This window comes from Oryctolagus cuniculus, chromosome 7, assembly GCF_964237555.1.
Source record: "Oryctolagus cuniculus chromosome 7, mOryCun1.1, whole genome shotgun sequence".
Classification (NCBI taxonomy): Eukaryota; Metazoa; Chordata; class Mammalia; order Lagomorpha; family Leporidae; genus Oryctolagus; species Oryctolagus cuniculus.
The window spans coordinates 57,146,609-57,159,649 of NC_091438.1; the positions used below are offsets into that span (position 1 = coordinate 57,146,609).

The 13,041-nt window shown below is 50.6% G+C and overlaps 1 long non-coding RNA gene across 1 annotated transcript in view; it reads left to right on the forward strand.

Moving 5' to 3' along the window:
- The window catches only part of LOC127493406 (uncharacterized), a 46,426-nt gene that overhangs the window by 32,243 nt on the left and 1,142 nt on the right, over positions 1 to 13,041 (forward strand). The gene's annotated exons all lie outside the window — the stretch shown is intronic.

The window sequence follows — 13,041 nt, forward strand, 5'->3', positions numbered from 1 at the left end:
ATAGCTTCTAAGTGGAAGAGCTGGTACTTCAGTATTCTGGTTCTATAGCTTTGCTTTTAACAACAATGCCCACACACCCACTACCTGCATTTACTTTTTAAAGAAAACAAAATAAAAATTTAAGGGAAAAAAGTGTTTTTTGAACTTGGAACCATTGAAGCCCACTCCCCACCGCCTTTCCCCATTCTGATCCCTTTCAGCTTTCCTCTAAGCAGCTGTGTCCCCACTGCCCCACCCCCACCCCTGGGGTTCTTCCCGAGGCTTCAGAGCCACAGGTGGGAACAGTTCTGCAGGTGGAGAGGGGTCCACAGCTCCCCTAATGAATCGTCTAGTCTGGGAGCATTGGCTGCTTCTGTTCCTTTCACGTCCCTGTTTCTTTTTTTTTTTTTTTTTTTCCTTTTCTACTAACAGACACTCATTTTTCTTGCTGAAAATAGAAAACCTTATCAGATTGGAATAACAGTCCTTCTTGCTGTAGTTTTTTCCCCCAAAGACTGGATGAATTTGGGCTTCGTCAGAATGCCATCTGCCGTGTACGCACGGCCCTGTTCCGAGCCAGAAAAAGAACGTGAAGGAGGGGGCCGGCCCTGGCTTACTCATCCTACGGCAAAGCGCCCGCACAATCGCGGGCGGCGGGCGGCGGGCGCTGACCCAGCACGGGGCTGTGGGTTCTGCCCTGTGCACGGTGACCTTGCAAACTTGGCTGCCAATACAGCCTCGACTCCAGGGGTGGGTGCTGGGTGCAGTGCTTAAGACGCTGATCGGGATGCCAGCAACCTCAGAGCCAATGGGTTCGAGTCTGGGTCTGCTCTCCATTCCAGCAAATGTGTGTCCTGGGAGACAGCAGGTGATGACGCAAAAACCCGGGTCCCTGCCACCTACATGGGAGACCCAGGATTGTGTTCTTGGCTCCTGGCTTTCATCTGCCCCAGCCCAGGGTGTTATTGTTACAGGCATTTGGGGGAGTGAACCAGCAGATGAATGATCTCTCGCTCTCTCGCTCTCTTGTTCTCTTTTCTCCATGCCTTTCAAACAATAATTTTAATTTAGAATTAAAGAAACTGTAATTCCAAGCAGGGAAGAAGGGAAAGGGAAAGAGGCCGTGGGATCTGGACTCTGGTTTGGGGTGTGCGATTCGTTTGCTCGGTGACACTGCTCTACTGCTGGTGTGTGGCTCCTTGCTATCCTTGCGTGTCAGAACACCCCCAGGCTTGGTTCAGGGGCTATATGGGAACTGGTCCTCAGAGGTCACTACCTTTAGTTCAGGGGCTACCCCTGCTGCCCAAGGAATGCTCAGGTCTGGGCTGTGGTCCGGCAGATCTTAAACTGAGGGCTGCCTCTTGTGATTTCGTCTGACCTTCCTCAAGTCACCGCAGCCAAAAACACAGCCCAGCGTGAACGCACAGGCCCTGGAGCGAGGCCTTTCATCTTCATAAGACTCTGTAAAGGCTTTTGGAAACCAATTTAATGTTCATGTCTTTAAAAAAAAATAAGTACAAGAGGTGCAGGAAGGGTCTTCAAAAAGTTGGTGGGAAATGTGTATATCAGGAAAACCGTGAATTTCAAAAATGCTTGTGCATCAAAATAAACATTTTGTAAATATATTTGTGCAAAAACTTTTTGAAGTCCCCTTATGTAGTCTAGTTGCAAAATACTGAAATAATAAATAAATGCATATTTCAGAAAGTTAAAGCCCTTTGTCATTCTAGCTCAGTTGGTTTGTTGTATTTTATGGAATTTTCATTCTTTGGATTGATATGAACCTGTACACTTTTTAAATACACATATTTTTAAAGACTTTTTTTATTTGAAAGACAGAATGACAGAGAGAGAGAGAGAGAGAGAGATCTTCCAGCTACTGGTTCACTCCCGAAATGGCTGCAATGGTCAGGGCTGGGCCAGGTCAAAGCCAGGAGCCTGGGGCTCCATCTGGGTCTCCCACATGGGTGGCAGCTTTCCCAGGTGCATTAGCAGGAAGCTGGATTGGAAGTGGAACAGCAGGACTCAAACCCGTGCTCCCATATGGGGTGCTGGCATTGCAAGCAGCAGCTTAACCCACTGTGCTACAGCACTGGCCCCTAAACTCTCAATGATTGCCGGGCGTCACGACCCCATCCCCAGCCAGAGGCCTAGCTCGTACCCAGATTGCCGGCACTGGGCCTCTCCTTTCCGCAAGGTGGGGGGTGCCATGTTCAGTTTTGAGAAGCCAGTGTGTTAGAGAGGAGAGAGGAAAGCTTACCATTCATTATCTCAAGAGGGTCAGCGTTCGGGACGCACTCGGGAGCTTGCTTCCTGAGGGAATCGTTCAAATGTGGAGCTGTTCGGTCGGGCCGGCTGTGCTAGCCCACCTGTGGGCCTCTTTTATTTGGCCCTCTCCCCAGCCCAGGCTCAGGGCTGCACACAATTAGCCTGCAGGGGCCCTGGCAGGTGCCGGTCTCGGCGGTATCAGCTGGAGGTGAGGCCCTGGGTGCGGGCCCAGCCAGTTGTGTGCAGAATGACCTCTGGGTCAGCGTGAGAGGCTGGGTGAGCAGTCATGGACTTGCCCTCGGCCTGAGTGACTCTGGGCCTCTGGGCAGAGGGCTGATCTCCGAAGCACTCTCTTCTGTGGAATCATCTTTTTTAGTTATTTACTTCTCACTCTCATGTGGACCTGACTCCCTCACTTTCAGAGGGGATGGTTCTCTTAGGGGAGGGATCGCACCAATGGTCAACGTTACAGTTCCACTTGAAGCACACGTGCCTTCTTCCTTCTGGGCCGAGTTTGCCTCAAGCCAGTTTCAGGTCTACTTGTGATCCAGAAGAGCAGAGGCAGTCCCGTGGCTTTAATCATAGAACAAATCCCTTCTCCTTTTCTGCTCGCTTTCTTCTTTAAAGAAAAAAGTTTATTGATTGCTTTTTTAAAAAAGATTGTTTTATTTATTTACAAGGCACAGAGAGAGGTGGGGAGAGGGAGACAGGAGACAGACAACAGACATAGAAAGCTCCCATCTGCTCGTTCACTCTCCTGAAGCCTGGGCCAGGCTGAGGCCAGGAGCAAGGAACTCCCACGTGCATGTCAGGGACCCAGGCACTTGAGCCATCATCTGCTGCCGTCCAGGGTGTGCATTCGCAGGAAGCTGGAATTGGCTGTGGAGCCAGGAATTGAACCCAGGCATCCAGTATGGGGCACGGGCAACCCCACTGACATCTTAACACTACCCTAAGCACCCCTCCCTCTGTTCCTCTTCCTATCCCTCCTTCTCTCTTCTTTCTCTTCCTCCCTCACTCTATACAACATTTGATTTTTGAATTTTAATTTTTAATACTTTATTTATTTTCATTTTACTTGAAAGGCAGAGATGGAGACTGAGACAGATCTTCCATCTGCCTGTTCACTCCCCAAATGCCTGCAACAGCCAAGGCTTGGCCAGGCTCAATCCAGGTCTCCCATGTGTGCAGCGAGACCCGAGTACTTGAGCTGTCACCTGCTGCTTCGCAGAGTGCCCATTAGAAGAAAGCTGGATTCGGATGCAGAGCTGAGACTCAAACCCAGGTACTCTCACATGGAATACAGCGACACAGAGTCTTAGCCACTGCAGCAAACATCTGTCCCAGCTGTTGACTTTTAAATATTATTTTACAAAGTGCTTTGTTCAGAAAAGATATAATTCTATTTTCCCCAAAATTAGTATGCAAAATTGACTTACTAAATATTAAAATGTCTTTAAAAGTTCCAATCACTAAAGCTGTGATGGACAGATCATGGAAAAAATGATCAAACTTCTAGACACTGGGGCGGGCATTGTGATGTAAAAGTTTAAGCTTCCACCTGCAGTGCAGGCATCCCGCATGGGCACCAGTTTGAGTCCTGGCTGTTCCAATTCTGATCCAGTTCCCTGTTAAATGCACCTGAGAAGGCAATGGAGGATGGCCCAAGTGCTTGGGCCCCTGAACCCACATAGGTGACCCGGAAGAAGCTCTTGGTTTCAGCCTAGCCCAGCCCCAGCAGTTGCAGCCATTTCAGGAGTGAACTGGAGATCTCTCTCCCTCTCCTCTCTCTCCATATCTATGCCTCTCAAATAAATAAATAAATATTTAAAAAAAGAAAAAAACTTTATATATAATTCCCAGTATATATGGGAATTAAGTACATTATAAAAGTATCATTTCAAGTCAATAGAGAAGAGATGGATTATTCAAGAAACAGTGGTGAAAAACACTGGTTAGCCATTTGGGAAAAGTATACCTGATTCAAACTTAATTTTTATATAAAAATAAAATCCAGAAATGTCATCAAAATTTCATATAAGAACTGAATCATAAAAGTAGAAAAAATAGGTGGACTTTTTAATAATTTAGGCATGGAGAGATATTTATGATGTTCAAAATTCAGAAAGCGTCGGTAGATTTTGCTACACCAAAATCTGATCTTGGGGTAGGTATTTGGTGCAGTGGGTGACACTAGCCAGGATATCCATGGTTCTTACTGGAGTCCTGCCTTTGAGTCCTGGCTCCACTCCTGATCCCAGCTTCCTGCTAATGTACACCCTGGGAGGCAGCAGATGATGGTTCAAGTTTTGGGTCCCTGCTACCCACACAAGAGACCTAGATTGAGTTCCAGGTTCCTGACTTGGGCCTGGCAATGCAGGTATCCCACATCACAGCACCAGTTTGAGTCCAGGCTGCTCCACTTCTGATCCAGCTCTCTGCTGTGGCCTGGAAAAGCAGTGGAAGATGGCCCAATAGCCTAGTGAGCCACGGCGCCTGTCTCTCTCTCTCTCTCTCTCTCTCTCTCTCTCTCTCTCTCCCCATTGTCTCTATTACTGTATTTCAAATAAATAAATAAATCTTTAAAAAAAAAAGAAATAGCTGGGAAAAATCATAGGATAAAAATATTTCAATATAGAATCTGGCATTTGTTCTTCCAAAACTTGATTTGAATCCAAATCTTTGGCTTAAAATTTGTCTTTTTTGGTAAGGATAAGAGCCCATTTAACAAAACCCTTTAACCCTTCAAATAGTTATTTTCAGTGTCAGTGTCTTTTTTTCTTAACACAAGGTTTCTCTCTCTCTCACTATCTCTTCTTTTTTCCTGACAACTACGTTGTACCATTAAATAAAATGCACGATTTAAATTTCAATTTTACTGAAGCTGCAGGTGGAATTAGAGGGATCATCCAGGTGAGTGATTTCAGTGAATGTCACTTCACACAAATTTACATAAAGCTTCAGAAAATCCACACAGCCACTGAAAATTCTTCTAAAGGAGAAGGGAGAAAAATGGGCATTTATTTGACGCCTATGGTGGAGTCAGCACTACCCTGGCCACCTTATAGGTGAGAACAGACTCAGTGGTTAAATGATCCTCTGGATGCCTCCCCACGCCCACCCTGGATCAGGTGCCCGGGCATGGCCTCGCTCCCACACCCAGTCTTCCATAAATCTGGCTGCTGTTACTCTTGCTGGCTAGTTTTGTGGTTTTTTTTTTTTTTTAATTATTTATCTATTTCAGAGGCAGAGACACAGAGAGAACTCCCATCCACTGATTTACTCCCCAGATGCCCACGGTGGCCAGGACTAGGCTGGGATGAAGTCAGAGGTGGGAAACAGCCAATCACTTAAACCATCACTGCTGCCTCCCAAGGTCTGCATTAGCAGGAAGCTGGAGTCAGGAGCCAGAGCCAGGACTTGAACCCAGGCACTTGAACATGGGATGCAGGCATTTTAACTGATGTCTTAACCAGTAGGTTACACGCCCACCCCTCTTCTGCTCATCTGATCTCAATCCTGAAACCTTGTCTCAGAGGCCTGCATAGTAGCAAACCTCAATCACCCTTCGCCGCTGACTAGGCTATTGTGTCTGACCCAAACTGGGAGGCTGGGCTCCTGCCTCTGGGGCATATTTTCCATAGCCAGTTCCAGGAACCCTGGCAGGCTCATCTGGTACCGGGCCTGTGATCATTCTGGGCTCACCTAGATTCCACGATGGCCCCAATTTTGACCTAAACCTAATCTGGGGATGAAGCTGGGTCTCCCCTTGGGACCTAAACTAACACAGAGCTGGCACACTCAGGTCATCAATGTCAAGTTATGGTTTTCCTGTGGACATCTGATGGGGACCACCAAGGGGAAAGTAGCCGACTGCCCCACCATGGAGCAAGGAAGAGTATGTCTGGAACATATCCATGAGCCCTTAGGGCATCTCTGAGCATTAATTTTTTCTTGCTGACAATTGTGCCAGAAACTTGTTCCATCAGAGTAACGGAGTGGCTGGCAGGTGAAGTGGCCTCATCCAGGAGCACCAGCTGCCACAGGTGGGCTCCTTTCTGCAGCCTGAACTCCCCCCACGCTGTCCTCTTGACACGCAATGGAGCTGCTGCAAGCACCCCTTTTCCAGGCTCTTTCCTGCTGCCCTCAGCCCACTCACTTCGCTGCTGCTAAGGGCCTCCATCAATGCCAAGGGCTCCCTTCCCAGTGCCAGGGGCCTGTCTGAGAGGACAGGCAAGCCGCTGCAAGCCAGCAGGGACCCAGCTACAAGTGCATACTGCTTGCCACCAAGCCCTGCCCTTCCTTGCTTCTTCTGTTCCCTGGCACACCTACACACTCTGTCACCAGGCGTTTACTCCTGCTGTACCCTGCGCCTGGAATGCCTGACCCCCAGCTCTGCCTGGGAGTCATCAGCAATGTCATAGAGTTTCCAGACCCCCGGCCACCACCACTAGGATCTGCTCTACGCCATATGAGCAGGAACACATCCCTGAGTGTGTGAGACCTCACACGGCTGGATGGAACTGGCTTCCTCTGTCACCTTATTTTGTTTCTCGTGTGTGGAAACCTTCTGTTCAGTGGCCCATACTTCCCTGACTTCCACTGGCACCAAAAAATTAACCCTTTCATCTAGGGGCTGGCACAATGGTGCAGGGGGTTAAGCTACCACCTGTGACACCAGCACCCCGTATGAGTACTGGTTCTAGTCCCAGTTGCTCCATTTTTGACCCAGATCCCTACTAATGCACCTGAGAAAGCAGTGGGGAAAGTACCTGGGCTCCTACCACCCATGTGAGAGACTGGGATGGAGCTCCTGGCTCGGGCTTTGGACCAGCTGAGCACCATCCATTGTGGCCACTGGGGAGTGAATCAGCAGAGGGACGATACCTCTCTCTCTCTGGCTCCCCCCCTCTCTCTGTCACTCTATCTTTCAAATAAAAATCCCAAGAAGGAAAAGAAAGAAGAGGAAAACAAAAGAAAAAGAACCTCCCATCTGGCCATGCTTCATGACTCAAGAGGGTGGGGACCATGCTGTAGTGGTCTTGGGGCGCCCCCTCCCCACCACGGCCTTGTCCAGCTGAGTTTGTTGAGTTGAACCGGGCCACACTGGGTGACAGACCTCACAGCCCAGGCGGCAGCGAGTCCTGCAGCAGCGTGTGCGGTCCAGGAGGCAGCGTGTCCAGGGTCACTCTAATTTTACATGTGCTGCTCTGCTGCTCAGGCCCGCACTGGCCTGGGGCTCCCGTGCTGCTGACCCAGCTGTGACCACAGCAGGCGGGGATCCAGCCATGAGCACGTCCGTGGCGTCTCAAGGTCACACGCCAGGCTCCATCTTGGGGTTCAGGATCTCAAGGACTAAATACATTTCAACAGAGTTTCCTTTTGGCTAATTTGTCTTCTTTAGTGTCCTAGGAGGAAAATCAGGCTCATTGTTCTGCTTTTAATATAATAAAATTCAATCTGGGGAAGCGGAAGGAAGCTGGCGGCGCCTGCTCAGCTCTGCAAGCCCGCTTTTCTCGAAGGCTGATTGATGGTTACACATGAGTATACAAAAGTGACAGCACTTTCATGTCCCCAGAAATTCCTCACGATGCATTGTACTCCTCCTTGAGGGCTTTCAGCAGTGGATGGTTTGCAGCCATGGATGTTCGAAGAAAACCTCAAGGATTTGACCATGAAATGCAAGAAGTCAGAGAGCCGGGAGTGGGTGGGTGGGGGGGGGACAGCTGACTTGAGCACCTAGAGCCTTCCAGATGCTGCATCAGGCATATTATGAAGGTTTTCTCATTTGTTCTTCTTCTTTTTTTAATATTTATTTATTTGAAAGGCAGAGTTTCAGAGAGAGACAGACAGACAGAGACAGAGAGAGAGAGGGAGAGAGAGGTCTTCCATCCACTGGTTCACTCCCCAGATGGCTGCAATAGCCGGAGCTGCAGGTCAGGGAATGTGAGGGACGAGCGAGGACGACCTTGAAGTGCATTTGGCGGGGCAGTCGCCAACAGAGGAAAGGCAGCACGTGGGCGGGGATCCGGCCTTGCTTTGGTGGCCGCTGGAGCGGTCTTCCCAGAGGCCTTGCCCTGTTTCCTCGTGGCTCCCTCTGGGCTTGCGTGAAGCCATTGCTTCTCCTGTCTCTGAGCCTTGTGTCCCTGCAGCGCTGCCCCAGCATATGTGGCTCCGATGTGTGCAAACAGTGCAGGGTCAGGGGTGTCTGCAGTGCTGGTGTAGGCCGGCGACTCAGCCTCAGGAGGCCCAGCCGAGTCTCGCTGGGGCCTTCAAGGTGAGACAGAGGCCAACACTCTGTCCCTGCCTTCAAGGACCTTAGTCTGATGGGGGCAAGTGATGTCTTAACAATGGTTTTGGTGTCTGCAAGTCGGTGCTGCCATAACAAAACCCATCAGTGTGGACATGGCTATGGAACTGGGCCTGTTGGGTGGTGCATGGATGGATAGAAGGAAGGACAGGTGGATGGGTGAATGGGTGGAGGGGTGAGTGGATGGATTAATGGATTGGTGGATGGATGGACAGAAGGAAAGATGGATGGGTGGATGGATGGATAGATGGATGGATGAATGGGTGGGTGGGTGGATGGGAGGAAGGAAGGATAGATGGATGAAAATAGTTAATAAGGAACATGGTCCATTCTGGGAACTGAAATTATTTTATAATCAATAGAGCAGAGGGCCCATTTGAGGGGCATGGCAGGAACTTTCTTCTGTTGCGTGCTTTGTTCCTGAAGCTCTGACTTCTCTCCGACATCGCCATGACTGGCAGGACACACAGCCCAGGAAACTGGAATGCACGGCCCTCTGGAAGCAGGATGTGTTCGTTCCCATCTTTCTCAAAAATACCTTTCTCCTCCTCCCTCTCTCTCTCTATACCCCCTACTGCACTCCCGTGGCCTCCAAACCTGTGGTTCCAGACCCTGCCTGGGCTTCAGCTCCATCTGTGGCAGAATTAACTGGTCCCACAAAGGCGGGGCTCGAAGACCACCGCCGGGGAGCTGCCAGGCTTTCGTCTTGTTTCCAGGGTGCGCGGGCTGAGCACTACAGGTGAGCAGTTCGGGTAGTGCAGGAGATCACAGGTCTCATGGGGAAAGAGAGGAGGGCCGAGGTGGCAGGCGGGAGTGAAGGAGTATGTGGATTTCTGCTGTCTGATAGGCAATGTCATTATTAATCCCACCTCCCCATGAGAACTTTGGCGTATTACCTATTACCGGCCCATCCATCTCTAATATCTATGCTATTGATACTATCTTGATTAGTATTATTAGTAATATAATATGTCTATCTGCAATAATAAATATTGACTGGGCACATGCCATGTGACAGGTGCAGTTCATGAACGCTCTGCTCTGTGTTGGGGTGTGGAGGGCACAGGATGCAGTAAGTACTAAGTGCAGCATCAGCGCGAAGTGGAGCAATGCGCCAGGGCTCCCGTGGGGGAACCTCCTCATCTGGCTGCACGCGCATTCCAGCTACCTTCACTGAGCACCTCACATGGGCTAAGCGCTCTTGTGGAATCTGGGGATGCAGAGCTGGACAGAGTGAGCAGGAAGCCCTGTCCTCCAGGCCCGCCTTCTGGCAACGTGTCTCATCACTCGTGTCCAGTGCTGAATTCCTATCTCCCCTCCGCCACACCCGCTTCTTTTGTAATCTTCAGCTCAGTCTGCGGCACCTGCGTTCCGTGTCGTGGCAGAGAGCCCTCTTCTCCCCACGCAGTAACGCGGGGCCATCCTCACTTCTCCCCGCTATTAGCTCCTGAGCCCTCCCGCACACAGCCGGGACCCCGTCTACCCCAGCGCGACAAGTGGTAGCCGGTGCTTCCATGTTGTCTTCTCATCGCCCTGCCATGTGTCTGGCATTCAGAAGCAGCTCGATATATGTGTTCTGAATGGAGGACGGAGCGAACTGTCATGGAGTGAACATAGGTAAAGCTGATCTCCCAGATCTCGGACATACACCATTATTATCCTCTACTCCCGCCCCTCCCTCCCTTCCTCCTGCCTGCCATTCCCAAGGCCTCGGCTCTAGGAGTTCCTGACAGTTTCTGCCATCTATTCTGCTGCCCTGCCAGCATCAGGTCACATCACTGTCCCTGCTCCGAAATCCTCACATCCATGGCTGGGCTGGATTCATGGGCTCTGGCGGTTGGGTCTGGCATTTTCCGGGGCCTGCTCAGCAGGCCATGTGGCCTACCGCCTACTGCGCCTGCCCAGGGACACTTCTTTTTCCAGTTTGCATCAAGTCGTGTGCGGGCCAGGATAAGAATTAAAAGTGGGGTGGAGGGCCTGTGCTGTGGTATAGTGAGTTAAGCCACTGCCTGCAATGCTGGCATCCCATGCAGGCACCTGTTTGAGTCCTGGTTGCTCCATTTTCAATCCAGCTCCCTACTTCCCAGCTCCCTGGGAAGGCAGCAGAGGATGGCCTAACTGCTTGGTCCTCTGCACCCGTGTGGGAGACCTGGCTGGAGTTCTGGGCTCTCCGATGTGGCCTGGCCCAACCTTGGCTATGGTGGCCTTCTGGGGAGTGAATCAGCAGGTGGAAGATCTCTCTCTGTGTCTCCCCTCTCTGTTACTCTGCCTTTCAAATAAATAAAATGGATCTTGATGAGAGCCATCAGCACTAATTCACCAGAAGGAATTTCCACTGGCCAGTGATGCTAGCGGGGCTCGGTCCTGCCCTGCAGCTCACCTCCCCCAGGAAAGCCTGGACCCCAGTGCTCCCTAGATATTCCCCTTGGCACATTTCTGCTTCCGTCTCTGACATGGAGTCTGCAATGCTACAAGACTCTCAAAGTTGAAAAATCAAGATCGTTGACAGTTCCTAACCCCTCCTGGGCCCGGCATCTGCTTGCTGGCTTCCCTATACTCAGCAAAACAATTAAACCAGGCTTTGGCTTCAGATCTCAGTGTCTGCACTGCAACGCTTGTCTACCCCACCACTGACATTTTACTGACATGTCGATGACTCAGAGCCATTCCAGAATTTAACTCACCCGTGGGACTGGGGAAGGATTGGAACCTCTGCTTACTGTCCGCAGGGGCTCGGGCTGTGTTTTATGGATGTCTTTGCTTTGGGTAGTATAGCTAATGCCTGGGGGGAAAAAAAAGAATAAAACGATAGTTTTACCCCAGGCCCCCATCTTGTAAGACCCATGGGGACCAAGTTACATAAACCAATGGAGTCAACAAAATCATTAGATTAGCACAGCGGCTGTTAAAGAAGGTGATGCATCCCTTCCCTGCCACCACACTGGGGTGTGTCTGCCCTGGGAGGTGAGCTGCCTCCCTCTGGACAGCTGGGATTTCAGGAGGCTCTCACACCGGCCCCCTTCCTGGAGCCCCAATCAGGGTCTCTGTTTCCTAACTTCCAGGGGTCTGAAGCCACGCAGCAGCTCCCTGCCAGCCCTCAAAAGCCCAGAGCCACGCCTGGCTTCATGCGAGCCTTGTAATTTCTTCAGTTATTCCCTCAACATCTCTGAACTTGTTCACTTATAGACAGAAATAATATTCTCCACCCCATAAAACTCGCCCGAACTTTGGCAGATGGAACGTGTGTCAAGCACTTACAGTCTCTGGCACATGAACAGACCCTTAGCAAGCGGTAAGTGTTGCTAACTCTTAGGGAAAACCGAAGGGCAGAGCGCAGGCATCCTCATCCAGGTCCTGTCCTTGGTAGCCGGACTCCCAGGAGCCGCAGCACAAAGTGAAGAGTCTCGCTACACGACACGCGCGGCACTGGGGTTGCAGCCTGTGTGCTGAGCACCTGCACTGAAGACTACTTTGTATTCGCATCACTGTGGGGCCAGAGGCTGAACACAGCCTGGAGAAAGGTTCCCAGCTCTTGACCTGGATAAGCAGGTGCATGGTACATCTTCATCAATTATAAAAGGCATTTTATACAGATAGGGCAGAAGACACAGAGTCATTTTTTTTTATCTGCTCCCAAGATAGGACAGGAAGCAACCTTTAAGAAAATGCTATTTGACAGTAGCACAAACAAAAATATTAAGGAAAGGATACTGGTTGGGCTCCTGTCCAAATCCTCCTGCTGCCTCACGTGGCAGGGGGAGAAGCCCAACCTGCGGGGCCGACACACAGAGGAGAAACAAGACAAGTGCCCGGTGTGCAGAAGGAAGCAGAGGATACCGCGGATCAAATGTTCAGAGGTGACTCTGTTATTACCTTGGAGAGGGAGTGAGAAAGGCATCATTAAGACCTTGGCATGGGGACAGGCTCTCGTTTTGCAAGTCCGAACAAAAGCGGAGGGTAGAGGAGAAGCCATGTCCCTCAGTGGGCCTTGAGCCAGGGGAACCACATGGAATGGCTTTACCAAAGGAAAGTGGGGTTTTATTTCCAGAAAATACTTCTAGTCACTGGGAGAGCTCCATTGTGGAAGGCGGCACACTGACACAAACTAGATCGAGATTACAGAAAGTGGATCAACCTGTTGGCCTTAAGCCGGAATCTGAGTTTCCAAGAAAAACAATGAGCCCTCCCCCCACTCCCACCACGCACTGGGAACCCAGGGTGACTGCGTGATTGAGACAACAGGTGTCTGTGCCACTTGAGGACAGCCTGCAGGTAAGCTGGGCCCGTCTCTTCCTTATTGCTGGAAAGAGCCCAGATAACATCACAGCCCAGACAGCCTCGCTTCCTTCAGCTGAGCTGCTCCGAGCCGCACCAGGGAAGCTGTGGGTTCCTTCCGGCGCCCAGGCACCCAGGAGGCCGTGATCAGTGCTCGGCAGAGCTGGAGTGCACAATTGGGAGGCAAAGTGTCTTGGCTTCCCTATCAG